The sequence below is a fragment of the Macrobrachium nipponense genome, chromosome 19 (assembly GCF_015104395.2).
Source record: "Macrobrachium nipponense isolate FS-2020 chromosome 19, ASM1510439v2, whole genome shotgun sequence".
NCBI lineage: Eukaryota > Metazoa > Arthropoda > Malacostraca > Decapoda > Palaemonidae > Macrobrachium > Macrobrachium nipponense.
In genome coordinates, this window is record NC_061088.1 from 58,894,854 (window position 1) to 58,914,463 (window position 19,610).

At 43.8% G+C, this 19,610-nt stretch overlaps 1 long non-coding RNA gene across 1 annotated transcript in view; it reads left to right on the forward strand.

Moving 5' to 3' along the window:
* Positions 1-19,610, forward strand: part of LOC135217377 (uncharacterized) — a 116,516-nt gene that overhangs the window by 63,497 nt on the left and 33,409 nt on the right. The window contains exon 2 of the long non-coding RNA XR_010315115.1: positions 18,064-18,212. This is a non-coding gene — a long non-coding RNA (uncharacterized LOC135217377). The remainder of the gene's footprint in view (positions 1-18,063; positions 18,213-19,610) is intronic.

A 19,610-nucleotide genomic window follows, 5' to 3' on the forward strand; every position in this document is an offset into this window, starting at 1 on the left:
GAGGGATACGGTCATTACCTTGCTGGATAAGGACGAGATGCAGGTGAGCTACTCGACAGAGCCCCATCCTATCCCTTTCACTAGGGATGGGAGCGAATATCCACCACTTCCTCCTACAAGGGGGGGGGGGGGGGGGAAGTGGAGGCAACAAGAGGACAAACCATAACTTTATGTTGCCTCTTGCAAATAGGAACTTGTTCTTGTTTGCTGGTACGAAGAGATACGCTTGCCTCTCTCTTAGTACTTGGTCCAGAGGTCTGACCATTGATCCTGCGGTGCACACCCCGATCAATCGGACAGAGGCTTGGATCCCTCCCTCGCTCTTACGACCAGGGAGGCATTCCAAGGTTGGGCGAACACCAGTCTGTTCACAAAAGACTCAGATTCCTCCCACCAAGAAGTGAGTCTTCCTATTGTAAAAGGACGAAGGTTTGTATGCCGTGTCGGAACAAATGATAATTTGTCCAAAATTGCATTTTTCCTAACTATACAAACCTGAGGTCCTTTACACATAGGTCCCACCTCATGCCACCCCTCACTCTGCAGGTTTTTGCTGGGCCAAAAGCAAAAGTGATTTGTTTACCTCCCAGTCGCGCGCGCGCGCGCCTGTTGGACAAGTAGTTAACTACCGAACCCCTTGTTCGAAAGCTTACGACCTATCCAGCTGCGCTAGTACCTTCCTATTGTAAAAGACCTCAGGTTTGTATAGTTAGGAAAAATGCAATTTGGACAAATTGTCATATTATATCAAGAGATGGATTTACATACCATCTGTGGTCTCTTTGGGAGGAATGGAGTGCAGGGTAGACGCCCCGACGACATTCTTGGTAGGCACATTGAACTAAAATTGTGCTACGACGCTCTTCAGCGAGCTTTTACCCACGACTCCCGGAAGCACTGGTAAAGGCAAAGTATGAAGCCAGAAGTCGCTTGACTAGGTCTATCAATTCCGCCCACTATAGCGGAAATGACAAACCTCGGTCTATACGGACGAACCATGTTCAAGATCCGGACAAGTCATTGCTTCACACCTTACGGTGCGATGTATATGACTTTGCAATAGCCAGGAAGAACTGCAGAAAGCACGTCTTGGCCAATGCGTCTATTCACCATGAACCTAATAGACTCATCAAAGCTTAGGTCTGGGAGCAAACTTGTTCCCTGAGACTGTAGTGAACAGAATCCTGGGCGAAGCAGCTAAGGTCAACAGAGCTTGCGAGTTCGCTGGGCTTGATCCCCAAGAGGAGATTTGAATCCTCGGGAACACAGCCCACGGCATGAAGAGAGCAAAGAGGTTCTAGTCTTCCTAGACGACTTAACCTCAAAACAGTGGTACAAGCTGTTCCAGTAGGCCAGCTAGGTCAAACCATCCACCTCAAATGGTCAGCCACAAAACAGGTCCGCTGCTGCTGTAGAACCAGCCCTCTCAGCAGCACCAAAGCTCAGCTTCTTTACCTCTTCCCCGGCCATAAGGCCTCCGATAAAAACACCAGTGTATGTCACGGATACAACAGGTTCACAAGAGGTAGCCGAGCCAGAGCAACTTTCCATAGAGCTGGCGGAAGAACTTCTGGCAAGGAAGGAAGACTTCACAGGAAGCCGGCGCAAACCGACTTTCGACGAACCAGTGAGACTCCTCAGGTAGGAGGAAAGCGGTGCTTATTCAAGAACCGCTGGGAATCAGCACTTGGTCGAGCAGCATAGTATCAAGAGGTCGGGTAAGATAAAGGACACCTAAGACTTTCTGCAGAGGAAAGTAATTACGGTGCAAATACTTAGAATTTCAGGGACGCTTCTCCAGCGATTCCATGAAGATTCAATCAAACCAAGAGTAATATTAGACTTGTCTCATTGAAACTCATATATTCAATATGACAAGTTCCATGTGCTAACTGTTTTTTCGCAGGTACGGACCTTACTTCCCCGTGGGGCCGTCACAATACCTATAATCTTATAGATACTTACTATCCCGTTCCGGTAGAAAGTCACTTCCGCCTTTTCCTAGGCTTTCGCCTTTCCTAGGCTTCAGACTAGGCAACAGTAAGGCTATTTGGGCTTATCAGAGCGCCCAGAATATTTACAAGATAGCGGAAATAGTAGTGAAATAACTGAGAACCTAAGGGATAAACCTAGTAATCTCCTAGACGACTGGCTCATCTGAACTATAAACGTCAAGGAATGTCTCAAGGCAACCATAAGTGATAAATTTCTGGAATTCTTAGGATTCTAAATCACAAGGAATCCCTACACACTCCGACACCACGATTTCAGTGTTTAGTAAAACAGTGGGACCTCAAATCACACAACTTCGATCCCACCGGGGAAAAAAGAAAGGAAATAGCAAGGCTGCGAGGACAGTTCCTCAAGGCAGACAAGCATCCCAGAGGAACCAGGAAGAGTTCTAGGTTCACTCCAATTCGCGTCAGAACAGGGACTCTACTAAAAGCCAACGGAAGGCTATATTCCGGGTTTGCAGAGTAGAGCGAAAACAGGAATTGTGAGACAGAGTTCCTGCATCCCGCACATTTACCAGAGACTCCGTCCATGGACAGAAGTCAAGAATCTGACAAAAAATCATCATGGTATGGTTCCCTCTGCCAAGTTTAGTGGTGGTCATATGAATGCTTCAACTAAGCGGTTTGGGAGACTACCCAATATGGAAACGCTCAGGACACTTGGTTCCTAACGCCTGCTAGCTTCATACAGTGTTTGCAAGCCATGACAGTATTCTATTCTTAGTAACTCTCCTCTGAGAGCAGCTTTCAACTAAGCCACATAATCATGTCATGATAATCTTTTCATTGACAACAAGAAACAGTGGCATCTGTCAGCAACTCACTTGGCAGGAGCAAGAACTTAGTGGCAGATGCACTGTCAAGGACAACTCGCTACAGTCGGAATAGTCTTAGACAACAGGTAATTAGATGGATCAGCCAACAGAATCAAGATCCCTCCTTAGTAGAATTGTTGCCACAGAATCCAACCACAAGTTACAATATTCATGTGCCCCTCAATATGGATCCCATGGCCCAGGCCACGGATACAGATAGGTTGGAATATTTGGCAGAGGATTTAATTTTTTTTCCCTCCAATAAATCTACTACTTAAGGCAAGTTCTAGGCTAACTCCCATCCTTCTAGGACGGATTGGGCTGTTAACCCCCTACGGACTCAAGAGCAATTGTGACCCGTTACTAAGGGAATTGGGACTCCGCCTCAGACTGACCCCAACCCCAGACTGGCACGATTAGTATAACAAGGGTGGTGGACGCTTCCTCAAGGATTCGGAGTGTCCTAACTTTATGGAATTCATGAATTTCACGGCACAAGAAGATGCCAATATGGATCCTATTAACACCTTGTCTTAGAAGGAAACATTTCAGCAATTGTCACAAGATTTGACAGTCCTGACTAATCTCTCCCTAGTTCCTACAACTCCCTTTTCTAAGCAGTACGATTCTACAGTAACAAGCTAGCCCTTTTCCTAAAAAGACCCAATAGTTATGACGATGAATACGAATCTGGCTGTTACGTTCCTTAGGACCCTGTTTAGAAAGAGCCTACCAGCTAGGGTTATGACCACAACCAAATCTGCTTCAAGGAGGTACTACAGTTTGGTTCCACATTAACAGATTCATAATTTCATCAATTCCGAGAACTTGTGCTAGCTAGAACAAAATCATATTGATTTTCTTCCATCCAGAGAAGTTCTAGTATCTCCAGATTGAATTCTTGGCTAAAATGAGGATCTCAAAAAAGAGTAGGTGGGCCCCCTTGAAGATAGCCCCACTTCCACAGGATCTATCCCTATGTCCAGTCAGACTTGAGATCAATTTTAGACAGAACTTCAAATAAAACTTCAGGTCCTTTATTCATTCGAGAGATGGTGGAACCAGTCTCATTTTAAGTGATTAAAATAAAACAATTCTATAATTTTAGATAGGCTAACCGGATCAATTCCACATACCTGATGTCGAGCAGTAGCTGCCTTAATAAGTCACTTCCACCTTACATGAACTTTGATGACCTTAAAGAAGTATATAAGATGGAATTCAAGTATTTAATCACCACTACCTTAAATCCTTGAAAGCCCTTAAATAATTCAGCAGTGGCAGTTTGGGGAATATTGTTTCCCCTAACACAGCTAGTCATGTTGACATACTAGTCATAAAGACCTTGCCCTTCTTTAGCTCCTTTTCTCTCCTAACCGCCTTGCTTTCATCTCGGGGTTTCACTTGGATTGTATAATTGAACCATTCTTGTACTGGTTATAATTAACTACTAATTATATACATGTAAAATATATACTAGTATTACTTGTTGACATAGTAATCACACTGGCCTTACCAGTAATTGTTTGCGGTAATAGTATATACTTACTAGAGTTAAGGACCTAGACTTAACTACTTTATCTTCTGCCACTGGCTAGTGGCAAAAGGCTGATACAGTTCCTCTCCATCTGTCTCTATCCCGAGCCATTTCCCTCGCTTCCTCTAAGTTTGGATTTCATCCTCAAGATCCCTGACAATTATGTATATCCACCCTGTTCTTGGTCTAACCCAGCGGTCTTCTTCCTCTATTTGTACTGCTCTCAGTGCTCTCCTGGGGTCTCTATTCCCATCGTCTCTCAACATGTCCAAACCATTTCGGCCTTAAGATATTGTTTAAAATCTGTTTAGATTTAAGCAATTTATTAAATAGGGTAATATCTTAAGAGTTAGTTTCTCCCTTCCAGTAGTCTTATAGAGAGTATATCCAAGCTGTGGGAACAATTCTCTGTTATTATTTCACGGAGCGACAGGTTTAGCCCAGAAAAGGGATTTTGACAAAGGAAAAATGTATTTCTGGGCTCAGCTCGTGTCGCTGCGCGAAATATCCTTTAATCTATTATTTCTAGGGTAAATGTACTAACAATACCAGAGAATAAATAAAATAAAGAAAAAGGTCAGTATAACTGACTCGCTCAACCCTCCAGGAGGGTGTGTCGGTATGAACACTATGCGAGTGAGACCACTACCACGAGCCAAATGCCAATAGAAATCTCCCACTACAAAACCCTCCAAGAGGGGAGCCGACCCACAGAGTGAGCAGCTCGTACTACTACTACTCCATCCCATGCTGCGACTGCTGCGCCTCTGGTGGTCATCCTTTTCAGTTAGCGCACACGAGTCACACGTGATATTTTTCTTCTCTGTGTGTGCCCTTTCGTTGGATTTATCTATAATGGAGCGTGCAGCTATCGCAGCAGCTAAGTTAAGTACTCAGTATTTATGGTTAGTTGGTTTTTTTTTTTTTTTCTCCGGCCCTGAGACAGTATTGCCGTTTTTTAGGTATAAATACGATCTCTGGGTCGGAAGCATGGCAGCATGGTTCTGCCTCTGGTGGGTTCGTTCTTGGTCTCCATACCTAGAACATCCCCTTTTCTACGTACGCTCTATATTAGTTATCCGCTTTTCTTATGGTTCTGTCTACTCAGGTTTGTCATGCATGCATGTCTTTTACCTTATGTAGGCTTCTTCTATCCAGACCCTAGTCCCGGCTCTTAGTATCGGCCTCCGACTAGCTTTGAGTGGTAGACTTGCTTTCGGGTTAGTCGTACACTCCTGGATTTTTTCTCCTGCTATATTGTTTCTTTCTTCATTTTTTTATTTATTTAATGTATTGTTATAGTTAGGTTAGGCGTCTGCTTAGCCTAGGCCCTGGCTCATTGAGCCTATTCTACCGCTCATCAGTTCGGTTGCTTCCCTATAGCATCTCTCCTGATCAGTTGGTTTCGGCCCAGTGGGCCTATATGCTACCGCTTTTCAGTTCAGTTGCTTCCCGATAGCATCTCTCTGATCAGTTGGTTTGTCCTAGGCTTAGTTGTCTTATGTTGGTCTTACCGCCTCGTGGTCACTACGTGATCACGAGACAGCCAGACGCCTGCCCAGTCACCCTTCCCCCCCCCTCCCGCTCTTCCATAGAGTTGGGCGGGGTGGGTGGGTCGGTCTGCCCATGCTCGCTCATTCTACCCGAGCCTGCCTCCCTCTCTCCCCCCAGGCAGGCGGGAGGGGCTAGGGAGTCGGGACAGACCCAGAATGGACTCGACCCCTCCGGCTTCTCGGTCCGGCGGGGCCGGGTGGTACGTAGTGGGGGGGTACTGGCCTTTCCCCCCTCCGTTGCTACCTGGTCGCTCCGTGCTAGTTCGAGCCTGTATGTCTTCTCGCCCTTTCCCACCTTACTAGGGCTCCTTTCCTGACCGGAGTCCTGGTATCCAGTGGAAAGATGTTAGCCCACCCGTAGAGTGGACCGGAACATACAGGGGGTCACTGCTAACCTTACCGTATTGCTGAGTTACTACACTCCGCTACGCACTGGACTTGGTCCGGTTCGTTTGTGTTTTAGGTTTAAGTGTTTTAGATTAACTATAAGTTTATCTTAAGTACCTTAAAACCATCCCCCCTCCCTACATGTCTTACGGATCTCTCCGGGATTATAGCCTATTCAGGCGATGCAGGGAGGGGTTATGCCCAAATTTTTTTCCGAGCTCCGGCATTGCAACGGAGTTCTTCTGTCCTTTAGTCTGTAAGTGTTACTCTTTAAGATACTCATGTGTCTTCCCACTTACAGGCCACCAACTGTGAGCACCCGGGATGCGCCGCCACACTTCAGGACCCATGTGGACACGAAGTTGCGGTCCCATGCTCCATGCGCGACTTTGCACGGGGACATCCAGGTCTGGTACCATGAGCGTGTACCATATGTTACGACTTGGTGAGCCAGCTTTGGACGGGGTAAGTATTCCATCAGTAGCTGCTCCGCTCCTTTTTAGTGGCTTAAGTTTTCATCATTCATTTTAACTTAAGGCATCTAGTTTAAGTTATACTTTAAGTTTTAGTTTTAAGAGGTTCTTAAATCTAATCTACGCCCTCTCTCCAGGCGCCGGCAGTGAGGGATACCGCACTGGCTACCCTGCGGGCCTGGGTCGGCGGTTTTGGGAAGAACGCCGCAAGGGATGCCCTACATCCTGGAGAAACGGTTGGCGGTATTAATCTTACCCCGGAGGCAAGGCGACAGGATACGTCGACCCAGTAGAGGCGGCCGACTATCGCGCCTTCATCCAACAACAGCTGGCTGCCTCATTAACTGATCAAGACCAGGATATCTCCACAGACGTCGCGACTCTAGATATTAATGTTGAACCTATGGTAGGTGTAGACGACCTGTTGGTCGAGGTAGGTACGGTGACACCCAAGGGTCTCCCTTGGGCGTAACTGTTTCTTCTACTCCTGCAACCTCTCCATCCTTCCAAGGCTTACGGGTGATGAATTATATTCTCCTCCTGACGCTCGGTTAGACCTAAGTCAAGAGTAAAGCAGTGATGACCTTGACTAAGAGTCATCGTCGTCTAAGAAGACGACCTCAGCTTCATCCTCTCCCAGTAAGTCTCCGGCTGGGAATCCCGGAGCAGACAGGTCTAAAGCTTCTAGCTCCGGCTCTAAGTCCTCGAGGAGTAAATCCTCCAGAGAGAGATCTCACACTCCGGCAGAGTCACCAGTTCCGCTACCTTTGTTCCGATTCAGAGCCACCCTTCCACCTCCGCAGCAGCTCCGGCTTTGGACTCCAAATGCTGGCCTGTGCAAACAGGTGGGCGGACCTGGTTGGGTCCCTAAAGAGTAGCATGGAACAAATGATCTCTCGTTTGTCGGATAGGATTACTTCCCAAGACTACTTATAGCCGGGCTAAGAGAAGCTCCTCTAGCCTCTCCTCCACTTTCCAATACAAGTGGAACTCAGCTTCCTCCTATGACTCGCTACCTCCGTTCTCTATGAACAACCCATGGAGAGTAGCGTCATACGCCCCCTTCCAGGACGGTCTCATCTCTATACCGGAATTTGGGACTCGAAGAATAGAGGACTTCGAGTTCTACCCGGAAGACCTCCAGCCTCCGTTCATAGGCTACGCAAGGCTCACACTTCAGCCATGGTTCGGGACGATAGGGTACCAAAGGAGACAGTCCTCTATTCACGACCGACCAGGCTCAAAGAGAATGGCTCAGGTGTTTAGAGGACATGGATTGTTCTAATACCAAGATACAACCTTTTAAGAGTCCCTTTACCATTTTCACAATGGATGAAAGTACCCCGCTCCCGTTCCTGACAAGATCGCGAGGTCGACCATCCCAGCGGCCCAGAAGGGAGAACCCATACCTCAGTTGAAGGAAGCAGATCCCACTTCTCCGTTACTCCCCTCAGTTGGAGAATTGTGGGAAGACTTGCCGAACACCTTCTCAGCTGGCAAACTCAAAACCGGACTGTGCTATGGAGCAGTTTGGTGAAAAGCTACCAGGCTTCCAGATAGCCTTATTCAGGCTGAATTTGACGCGAAATCGCGACTAGCCATATCAATTAACTCTATGGCTATGTCCGAGGTAGCAACCATGGCCTATGGATCAGAACCGATTTTTAAGCTCATGACAAAGCCCTGACTCAAACGGTACAGTCAGATATGTTTGAGTTTGCCACTGCCTAGAACGAATTGTAGGAAGCATGTCCTACAAGAGGCAACCATTCGGCATGAGCCGAATAGGTTACTCTCGTCTAACATCTGGGAGCAGATCTCTTCCCAGAAGCTATGGTAAAGGAAGTCCAGTCAGAGGCTACGAGGTTGAACCAGAGCCTTAAGGACCGTTGGGGCTTACGGCTAAGAGGAGGCAAGACCTAACACCTAAAGGTAAGGGACAGAGGAAACCCAGGCGTTTCCATCCTTAACCAGAAAAAGCAACCACGCTTTCCTCAGCAAGTTCCAGCGGTACCATTAGTGCAGGCAGCCCAACCTTCCACTTCTAAAGGTCAATCACAGCCAATTTATGTATATCCCCTCAGCCTCAGCCCTCCACCTCTTACGCCATCTCATCCAGCTTACAATCAAGCCTTCGAGAGTCAAGCTTCACAGAAGTATGACCGCTCGGGTAAGGGAGGCAGAGGTAAGCGTTCCTTCGTGGGAGAGGATCGGGAGGCCCCTTTAATAGGGAAAGCACTTCAGAGGAGGGGGGGGGGGGCGGGGGCGGTTACCAGAACCAATGAAGAACTTCAGGTAGGAGGGAGGCTGTTTCACTTTCGACACCGGTGGAACTTCAGCGATGGGCTCAGAGCATAGTGTCAAAAGGTCTGGGTTGGAGCTGGTTGACGAACCCACCTCCAGCCAGACCTTTCCGTCAAACTTCCTTCCAAAGAATGACAGAGTACGCAGAGGGACCTCCTTCAGAAAGGAGCTATAGCGAGAGTCAAGAGATAAAATTTCAAGGTCGCTTGTTCAGCGTGCCAAAGAAAGGCTCACAAAAAAGAAGGGGTAATCTTAAGACTTGTCCCGCTTAAACTTAGCCATCCGCTGCGACAAGTTCAAGATGCTCACGATCTCACAGGTGCGACCTTACTTCCCCGTGGGGCCGTCACCACCTCTATCGATCTTACAGACGCTTACTATCATATCCCATATTGCAAGACACTTCCGTCCGTATCTGGGTTTCAAGATAGGAGACCAGACATTCTCCTTCAAGGTAGTTCCCTTCGACTCAACGTGGCACCCAGAGTGTTCACGAAGCTAGCGGAAGTGGGTAGTGCAACAACTCAGGACACAAGGATTATGGTAGTAGCGTATCTCGACGATTGGTTGATCTGGGCTCCAACAGTCGAGGAATGCAACAGAGCTACACTGAAAGTGATTCAGTTTCCTGGAATATCTAGGCTTCAAAATAAACAGGACCAAATCAAGACTCACTCCAGAGTCAAACTTTCAGTGGCTGGGCATTCAATGGAATCTATCCTCCCACACTCTGTCGATCATCAGCCAAAAGGAAAGAAATAGCGAAGTCAGTCAAGCAATTTCTAAGTCACAAACTAGCGTCAAGGAGAAGCTCAGGAAAGGATCCTGGGTTCTCCTCCAGTTTGCATCAGTGACGAACGTCAATGAATGAAAAGCCAAACTGAAAGACCTTACCAGAATCTGGCGCTCGCGGGCAAATGTCAGGTCCAGGGACAGACTATCCTCAGTCCCTCTGATTCTAAAGAATCGACTTCGGCCGTGGGCGAAAGTCAAGAATTTGTCAGTGTCAGTACCCTTCAGTTCCCTCCACCAGGGATCACCATCCACACAGACGCGTCCTTAAGCGGTTGGGGAGGTATTCCCAGGTCAAACCAGGTCCAAGGGACTTGGTCACCTCAGTTCCGTCAGTTCCATATAAACGTTACTGGAGGCAATGGCAGTGTTCTTGAACTCTAAAAGGTTTGCCGCCCGCCAAAGGTACGCCCACATCAAAGCTAGTCCTGGACAGCGCAGTGGTAGTACATTGTATAAACAGAGGAGGCTCCAAGTCACGTCATCTAAATCATGTCATGGTAGCCATCTTCTCACCCTGGCAGACAAGTTCAGTTGGCATCTTTCCTCCACTCACATAGCTGGAGTGAGAAACGTCATAGCAGACGCCCTATCCCGATCAGTGCCCCTAGAGTCGGGAATGGTCACTGGACAACAGTTCGTTCCAATGGATCCTTCAAAGAGTTCCAGGGCTACAGGTGGACCTCTTCGCATCTCAAGCGAAACCACAAACTACCGTGTTATGTAGCCCCCAACCTGGACCCTCTGGCCTATGCCACGGACGCCCTGGCTCTAGACTGGAACAACTGGAAGAAGATTTATGTCTTCCCTCCAGTGAATCTTCTCATGAAAGTATTAAACAAACTCAGGACATTCAAGGGTCAAGTGGCTCTAGTAGCCCCAGACTGGCCGAAGAGCAACTGGTATCCTCTAATTCTGGAGCTGGGCCTTCGTCCTCTTCGATCCCCAATCCCAGGCTCTCCCAGTCAGTACAAACGAAGACTGTGTTCGCTTCCTCAGGGATTCTCAAAACCTAACTTTATGGATTCATGAAGTTTGCGGCAAAAAAGAGATGCGAATATTGACCCTCAGAATATTCTCTTCTTGGAATCCGATAAAAGGGATTCAACTTTGAGACAGTATGATGCTGCTGTCAAAAAGTTAGCAATCTTCCTGAGAGAATCAGATATTTAGAATCATGACAGTTAATTCAGCTATATCCTTTTTCAGATCCTTATTTGAAAAAGGTTTAGCAGCTAGCACGATTACGACAAACAAGTCAGCATTGAAAAGATATTTCAATTTGGATTCAACATAGACTTGACGGATTCCTACTTCTCGTCTATTCCTAAGGCATGTGCTAGACTTAGGCCTTCTGTAAGGCCTTCGTCAGTTTCATGGTTCTTAAACGATGTTCTAAAACTGGCTTCAGAAACCGATAATGACACATGCTCGTTTATAATGCTCTTAAAAAAAAGAAACCCTATTTTTATTAAGCTTAGCTTCAGGAGCAAGAATTTCAGAACTGTCGGCTTTATCCAGGGATCCGGATCATTATTCAATTCCTTCCCACAGGGGAAGTCCTACTTTCTCCGGAACGTAGCTTCTTAGCAAAGAATGAAGATCCTTATTTGATGAGGTGGGATCCTTGGAAGGTACTACCTTCCTTCCACAGGATGTATCCCTTTGCCCAGTTTCAACCTTACGAGCCTTTCTGTCCAGGACTCTTCATCTTCATCGGGTCCCCTCTTTAAGAGGGAAAAAGGTGGAACTTTATCCATTAAGGCATCAGGCAACAAATCCTGTACTTTATTAAGCAAGCCAATCCTGACTCTTTCCCGGAAGCACATGATGTCAGGGCAGTAGCCACCTCAATTAATTATTTTCAACATATGAACTTCGATGAGTTGAAAAAGTATACCGGATGGCAATCGCCGACAGTGTTCAAAACGTCACTACCTTAAGTCCCTTGGAAAACTCTGAAAATTTCCAGCAGTAGCAGCGGGTAACATAGTTTCCCCTGACTCTAGCTAATCTGTAGTAGAAGATTCAGTCCTCCTTGTCTACCTGCCTCACCCAACAGTTCGTCTATTCCTACCTTGTTCATTTGCATTCACCTTGTGTCTTAGCTGCTTTTATGATGGTGTAGTGGGTGCCCCTTATTGTTTTGCTAGGGACAACTCACAGATGATTATAAACATTGATCTCATGGATGTTACCCCCTTATTTTTATGCTAGGGGATACATCGTATTATAATGGTTACGGGTTTTGTATATTAAGTCATATACTTTCCTTTATATATTATCATTGTTGATTAATTTGTTATCTGATTATATTAATTGCTATTATATTTTTGATACATGCCTTTACAGATATCATTTTGATACAATGTAAGCCATTTTACCTGTATATATGTAAATTACCTTTTGTTAAGAAACATTATTAGAATTAAGGGTAATTTAAGTATATTCCTAATTTTATATCACTGTGTATATGTATCTTTTTAGCAATTATATTCACTTTATATTTATTTTATCTTTTATTTGAGACCTATTCTATTTTATTTTATTACTTTTGTTTACAATCTTGTGCTATTTCTCTGGTACGATTTCGCGCGAGCGACACGAGCTGAAGCCCAGAAAACAGGGATTTTTGACGTAAGGGAAAAATCTATTTTCTGGGCGATTGGCTCGTGTCGCCAGCGAAATCCCACCCTACCCATCCCTTCGCCCAAGATTGTCTGCTAACTTCAGGATGGCCACCAGGAGGCGCAGCAGTCGGCAGCATGGGATGGAGTAGTAGTAGTACGAGCTGCTCACTCTGTGGGTCGGCTCCCCTCTTGGAGGGTTTTGTAGTGGGAGATTTCTATTGGCATTTGGCTCGTGGTAGTGGTCTCACTCGCCTAGTGTTTCATACCGACACCCTCCTGGAGGGTGAGCGAGTCAGTTATACTGACCTTTTTCTTTATTTTATTTATTTCTCTGGTAGTGTTAGTACATTTACCCTAGAAATAATAGATTAGGATATTTCGCTGGCGACACGAGCCAATCGCCCAGAAATAGATTTTTCCTTACGTCAAAATCCCTTTTCTGGGCGATGACCTGTGTCGCCCAGTGAACCCACCCCTTGCTTCCTCACCCCAAGCTTGGGTGCTATTTTTCAGGAATGGCTATCGAGGTGCTAGTAGTAGCGGTAGTGGGCGGTAGATGGCGCTGGTATGGTGCCTAATTTGAAAGGGGAAATTGACAAAGGAAGAGACTAAATGGCAGAAGACCTCTGGTAGTGGTTTCACTCGCCCCAGATACCATAACCGACGCCTTAAATCAAAGGTGAGCGAGCCAGAAATAGTCTGGCATTACCATATAGCTTTTTTCTCTGGTATTTATAGCAATATTTATACCTTAAAAATGTGTGCTAAAGGAACATTTCACTGGGCAACACAGGTCGGGTTTTTGATGTAGGAGAGGCTAATTGGAGAGGGTGCCGTGGTAGTGGTTTTTCACTCGCCCCAGAACTATACCGACACCTTTTAATGAAGGTGAGCGAGCCGGAATATTCTGGCAGGTCCAAATTTAGCAGTTCTCTGGTATTTATAGCAATATTTTACCTTAGAAATAGTGCTGAAGGAACCTATTTCATGGAGCGACACGGCTCCTCGCCCAGAAATAGATTTTTCCTTTGTCAAAATCCCTTTTATACCCTGGTTTGGTATCTGGTAAGCTTGGATGGGAATTCTCTGATACTTTTTCACACCGGCGAACACAGGTCGAACCCAGAAAAGGGATTTTGACGAAGGAAAAATCTATTTCTGGGGGAAGAACTGTGTCGCCCGGTGAACCCATCCCTTCTAATTAATTTCCCACCCTTAACCAATCCAAGCTAGAGTGTCTAGTCCAGGAATGCTAGGTGACGCGCAGTCGGGTAGTAGTAGTAGTAGCAGCGGGAGCGAGGAGGGAGGAGTGGCCGTTGCACGGCTCTCTCTAAGAGAGGGATTTTGGAAAGGAGTCCTCTAATTGGCAGAAGGTCTGTGAGTAGTGGCTTCCACTTCGCCCCTTTACTTATACCGACGCCCTTTGGGTGCTCGCGCTGAGGGTAGTAACTTCAGCATACCAATGCTAGTTTTTTCTCTGGTATATTTAGGATATATTTATACTTGAAAAATTAACTACAGGGATTTTTCACTGGGCAACACAGGTCTTTCCCCTAGAAATCGATTTTTCCTTCGTCAAAATCCCTTTTTTGTAATGTACTATTTAAAGAATCGAAACTGCTTACGACAATTGTATAACTCTGGGACCTTTGTCAGTAGCAGGTACTATCTAAAGGAGGATGTGTGAATACACATTTGATGCTCCTTATTATAGAACCGAGTAATCTTGGGTTATTTTGGGACTTTACTTGTTCTCTTTAATTAAGGGGATGGTATTGTGTTGTGTGAATAGGTTTTTAATCTTTGATTGGTGTCAACTTTCTCAACTGGGTAGTTTCTGCATTTGTAGAGGTGTTTCACAGCCACACCATTACACCTCAAAGGGTTGAGAAGAGCGCTCATTAGAGGCAAATACCTACTTGAAGCAGTTCTCTCCCCAGGCAAAGAACAACTAAAGTTTAGTGAGGCTTTTATGAAAATCGATTTTGTTTTATATTTTTTTAACAGGTCCATGAATCCCCACCACCTATCAATGTAGGATTCAGCTATATATTACTGGGTGAGTTACACTAATAAAATTGTTTTTATAATAAAATAAAGTTTCACATAAGTGACTTGCCAAACCATTACAAACGCAGTAAGCTTTCTTACCTGGCAGTCGAAAATTCAAATTATTTGGCAGGAGGCACTGCTATTGTTCGTGTAGGTGATAAGACCCCGCCCACTTTGGTTTGGGAATACCCGATACTGCTGAGCTAACTGCCGTCAATTCGTTTTCTGCCAGCCACCAAGTAACATCGGTGGTTATTTGCTGTCAACTTTTCATTGCCATTTTGAGGTTTTTTGTCGTATAGTATTTAGTGAAGTACAATTTGGTGGGTATTTTTTCTGGATTATTAAGCTGCTTTTTAGCTTTCAATTAGCTAAATAGTCTAGGCTTCAGTATGTCGGACTCTAGTTCGTCATCAGTTAGGTTTTACAGCAAAGGCTGCAAAACTAGAATGGCTGAACCTCTGTTATGATCTGCACTCTAAGTACGTGAAGTATAAGGGACAGTTATGTAGCAAAGATTAACTGCACTGAGTGTCAGGACTTAGGTGAGAAAGGGTGGAAGAACATTTGAGAAAGGGTGGAAGAACATTTAAGTCTCATTTAGAGAAAATGGAACGATAGGAAGAGGAAGTAGCTCTTCGAGCGGACTAATATTGATGTCACTTCTTTGCCTTTAGAGGCGAAGAAGTCTCTTTCTTCCCCTCTGTTATCTAACATCTCTCCTATCGTAAGTCCTCCTTCTTTGCCACTAGCTCTAGTCCAGGGAGCCCATGCTTCTGATTCTAACACCATTGCCAGCTCAGAGTCCAAAATAGACAAGAAGTTTGAAATTTTGGTCAAATCTGTAATGGATATGGGTGTCTTTTTGTTCCTTTATTGAAAAATTGAGTGCTAGTGAAAAGATTAGTGATGTGCCAAGTGTCAGTGTTGTGTCTGAGGAGGTGGCTGTCCGTCCTCCCACATTTCCTATACGAAGGTCTCTGTCCCGCTTCCCTGTACCCAGGAGAAGAACATACCAGAGTTGCTGACTCCGTCGAGCCTATCGACTTGCGGGTTTTTGACTAAACACTGTTGGAAGGGTGTTGATGTTAGTGAAGTGCAGTTTTCTTTCTAATTGGGATGTTTGTCCCACCTGGAAATAGAAGTTACAGATGTGACATGTGATGGTGTCGCGACCAGTGAAGAAGTCAAAGGAGCAGTGGAGCCCTCAGCCATTCTGTAGTTGTGCACCTGTTCAAGTTTTTCTGAATTCACGTGAATCGTCTCCAGAGAGTCAAGTTCCGACTGGCAAGAGTCTCTTTTAGTGTCGACATGATCTGATCAGCTCTCATGCTATCAACTCCCCTCATAGCTCATCGAAAGGAGTTTCAACTCATTCTCCTCCTCCAGCTTGTAGTGCCTCTCCTACAAGTCGCTTGTCTTCAAAGAAGATCCATTCAACTACCAGTGCTTTGATTTCCACAACTTTGACTCCCAAGACTAGTGCTTTGGTAGACAAGTTGCCTTTTGGTCCATTCAAACACCAACTTTAGGAGCTTTTTTTTTTGAAGAAAGCGACAGCTCTTAACCCCTTCTTTACCGGGTGGGTGACAGAATGTAACTTGCGTTTGCTGCGAACTGAATCTCTCGGTAGTGACCTAAGTTTTGGAGGGGTGCCGATCGTAAAAATATTTGCCAAAAATACACTAATCAAGACAGGCTAATGAAATTATCAGGTATTATTAGCACTATAATAACGCATATTCTGTTAGTTTTATCATCCTACAGGGAAAATAAATGATTTTATGAAAAAAAATGTGAAACTCAGTGTCCCTTGTACAAGGGACACTGGTGGTCGGTGAGAAAACTACGGTCTTGAAATAGAAATTCGGTCTTACAGAATGTTGGTATATCGCACCTCGGAACATGCACATAAAGTATTATCAAAATAGAACCGTAAATAAGCACGTAATAACAAAAAAAAGAGCAAAAACTAAAGCGAAAGCCCCGCCAATAAATATGGAAATCGCAAATTTTTATAGTATATCTTTCAAAAAATTGGTCAATGTCATTTTCTACGTTTTCTAAGATTAGTTTCATCACAGAAAACAACTTTAGGGGCATCAGGGGTATCTAAACTAATTTTTCAAGTTTCTTGTCCTCAGAAAAAATCGCTTTTTCTCTGGTTTGGTTTTTTTTATATATATAAAAAAGTTACTATAAGGCTTTATTTCTACCTTCATTTATCTGGTGTTCATATCTTTTATTTGTAAAATGTAATGTGAATAAATAAATAAATACAGTAAATGATGATACAACTGGTTTTTTACTTGGGTAGAAGTTATTACATGTTTACGCTTGTCTGGTTTTGTGATTTTTTGTTGAGACACAGTTCATCTGTCACCTACACACTACTATAAGCAATAATAATATTTTTTGGGTTCATCATACGTCTGGCATCGTGTCATACTGTTTATTTTGCTCCAAACTCTTCAAACCGAAATTACAGAATGATTGGAAGTCCCTATCTGAGGAGTTTTGGTGGTACTACGCATACCACCTTTATGCACCCTGGTGCGGTGCAGTAGACTTGAATGGTGGTACCCACCTACCTCCAAACAAACTTTCGGTAATGAAGAGGTTAAGGAGAGGAAGATGGTTTTGTCGTCAGTTGCATTAGAAGAGGAAGAAGAGGATCAGGACAAAGCTGAGATGGGCCAGGTATTGAATGGTCCAAATTGTTGTTGTATTTCATTGTTTATTGGTCAATTTAGCTTTACGTATTATAAAATTTACTGGGGTGTGTAGGGCTTGGGACAGATTTGGCATTTTACATGCAAAATGCGGTTCAAGATACGAAAAGCTCATGATACGAAGGCCGCCTCGGAACGGATTAATTTCTTATGTCAAGGTACCACTGTATATGTGAAATCTTACTTTTATTTTAAAAATATCATTTTTATTAGTACTTGCCCAGTAATTTTAATAGAGCCCATCCTCCTCCCCTCACATGGACACTATCTTATAGACTGGAGGGAAAAGAAAATTGAGGTATTTTCATGTAGTTTTGTTCCTCTTCCCCCCCAGTGAGGATGGGGGGGGGGGGGGGGCTGGTCACTTACTGGACACTGAATGGGAAGTTTTAACCATAAATTTGGAAATTCAAGCTGCAGCTATATGATTACCGGCAAGTACTGTACTGTACTACTAATAAAACTTTATTATAAACATATCATTTTTCCTAGGTATGCAAGCCAGAGCCTTTTTTCATACTCCCACCTCAACCAACCTGTATTGTCCCTGAGGCTAAGGATTATTTGGTAATGGTGGGTGAGTGAGTTGTATTCCCCTAACTGTCCAATAACACCATTGAACATCCTTTGGAAAAATACAAATTATTTTGTAAAATTTGTCAAGTTTTATTTGATGGACATCTTTCTTGGTACAGTAAATGCCATCTATATAATTGTTAGTTTACCAATAAAGCAAAATTTGTATTTTGTAAGAAATTATTTATTATATTCAGGATTAGAGAAACGGCAGAGCAGTTCTTCGTATTATTTGCATACAAGACTTGAAGCACTTCATAATCATCTTTTTGGTGACCCTTTTAATGGTACTTTCGTTTACTATTTTAGTAGTAAAGGACACCTTTTAAAGCACAACTTCTCAAAGGTATGGTATAACGTCAGAACTTTTTATCTTTAGTATACTTAGTGAGATTTTGAGATTACATTTTCTAGGCAAACTATTAATCATTATAAAAGAGAAAGTAAAAGTTATAAAGAAAGTGAAATATTAGAAGAATGATTTTTCCAAAGGCAAAATGTTTTCAAACTAACATGTCATTTTTTATACAGAAGTCGCTGTTGAGTCCTCAAAGGATTTACCCTCCATGGTGTATGCCAGTGCCCCATGGTGATCAGACTAATATCAAATAAATATCTTTTAGCCAGGTTATTATAGGCCCAAATCTGAATAACACTATGACGAGTGATAGAGTATAATGACTCAAAGACAAGAAGGCATTTTATCTTGTCTTCCAGTATGAAGCTGTATCCAGTTTCCTACGCCAAAATGTGTAGAAGTGACTATTGCGCGATGCGCATCGGCCATCATGTTTTATGATCAGGCCTGTTAAAAGATCAAGATCCATTACTCCTCTGGTCAACTCAGACATAGGTCTATTCCGCCAGTGCTCCTCTGTATTGGGAAATTTGTTCTTTGAGATTGTTCTCCAGGAATCATGGAATCCCAGATTGTTGAAAGTTAAGTGCATATGTTTTAAGAATTAGTGGAAACATTTAGTTAAAAATTGTACAACAAAATTTTGTTGTGAATACGGAAACTGTTTTTTGTTGGCTGTCCCATGTTTGTAGAGCATGCAGTCGGCACGATACACGATCCAGGCTAGCCTTCTTTTATAAAGCGAGAATTGTTTTAAACAAATTTTGTCATTCTTTTTAGAAGTTTTTTGTCTAAAGAAATCCTCCATGATGTATTATTAATTTAGGTAATCTTTCCAGATAACGGTGTCTACAATTTCATAGGCATTAGCCTACATGAGCTATTAGCCTAATCAATTTACAACAAGTAATTTTAATTAGGATAGCTATTATTGGTAGCATGTAACCTAAGATTATATATCTTGAAGGTGATTCAAATAACCCTGACAAAGTAGTTACCTGATATTTTAGTGATAAGTGCCTAGAAGTAGAAAAACAGGCTGTGCCATTTTAATTTTATTTGATATACATATTAGCATGACCAAAATAAACCAAGCCAGGTAATTCCTAGTGTTTAATAGTAAACCCTTACTAACACACTATTAGTTTGAATTGTTGCCCTAGAATATGTATCCTAAGGTAGTCGAAAAATTGGGCACAGGTGCCAAAAATGGGGAATAGTAGTCTAAACTTGTAGCTACATTTTAAGTGGTGGTTTTTAAATACAGTCATGCCCCTACATACGAAAGTCCCCGCGTATGAAAAATCCAGGTTACGAAGGCAAAGACGAAGATTTTTTTGCTTCTGTGTACGAAAATAATTCAGGTGCGAAAGGGTGTATGTACTG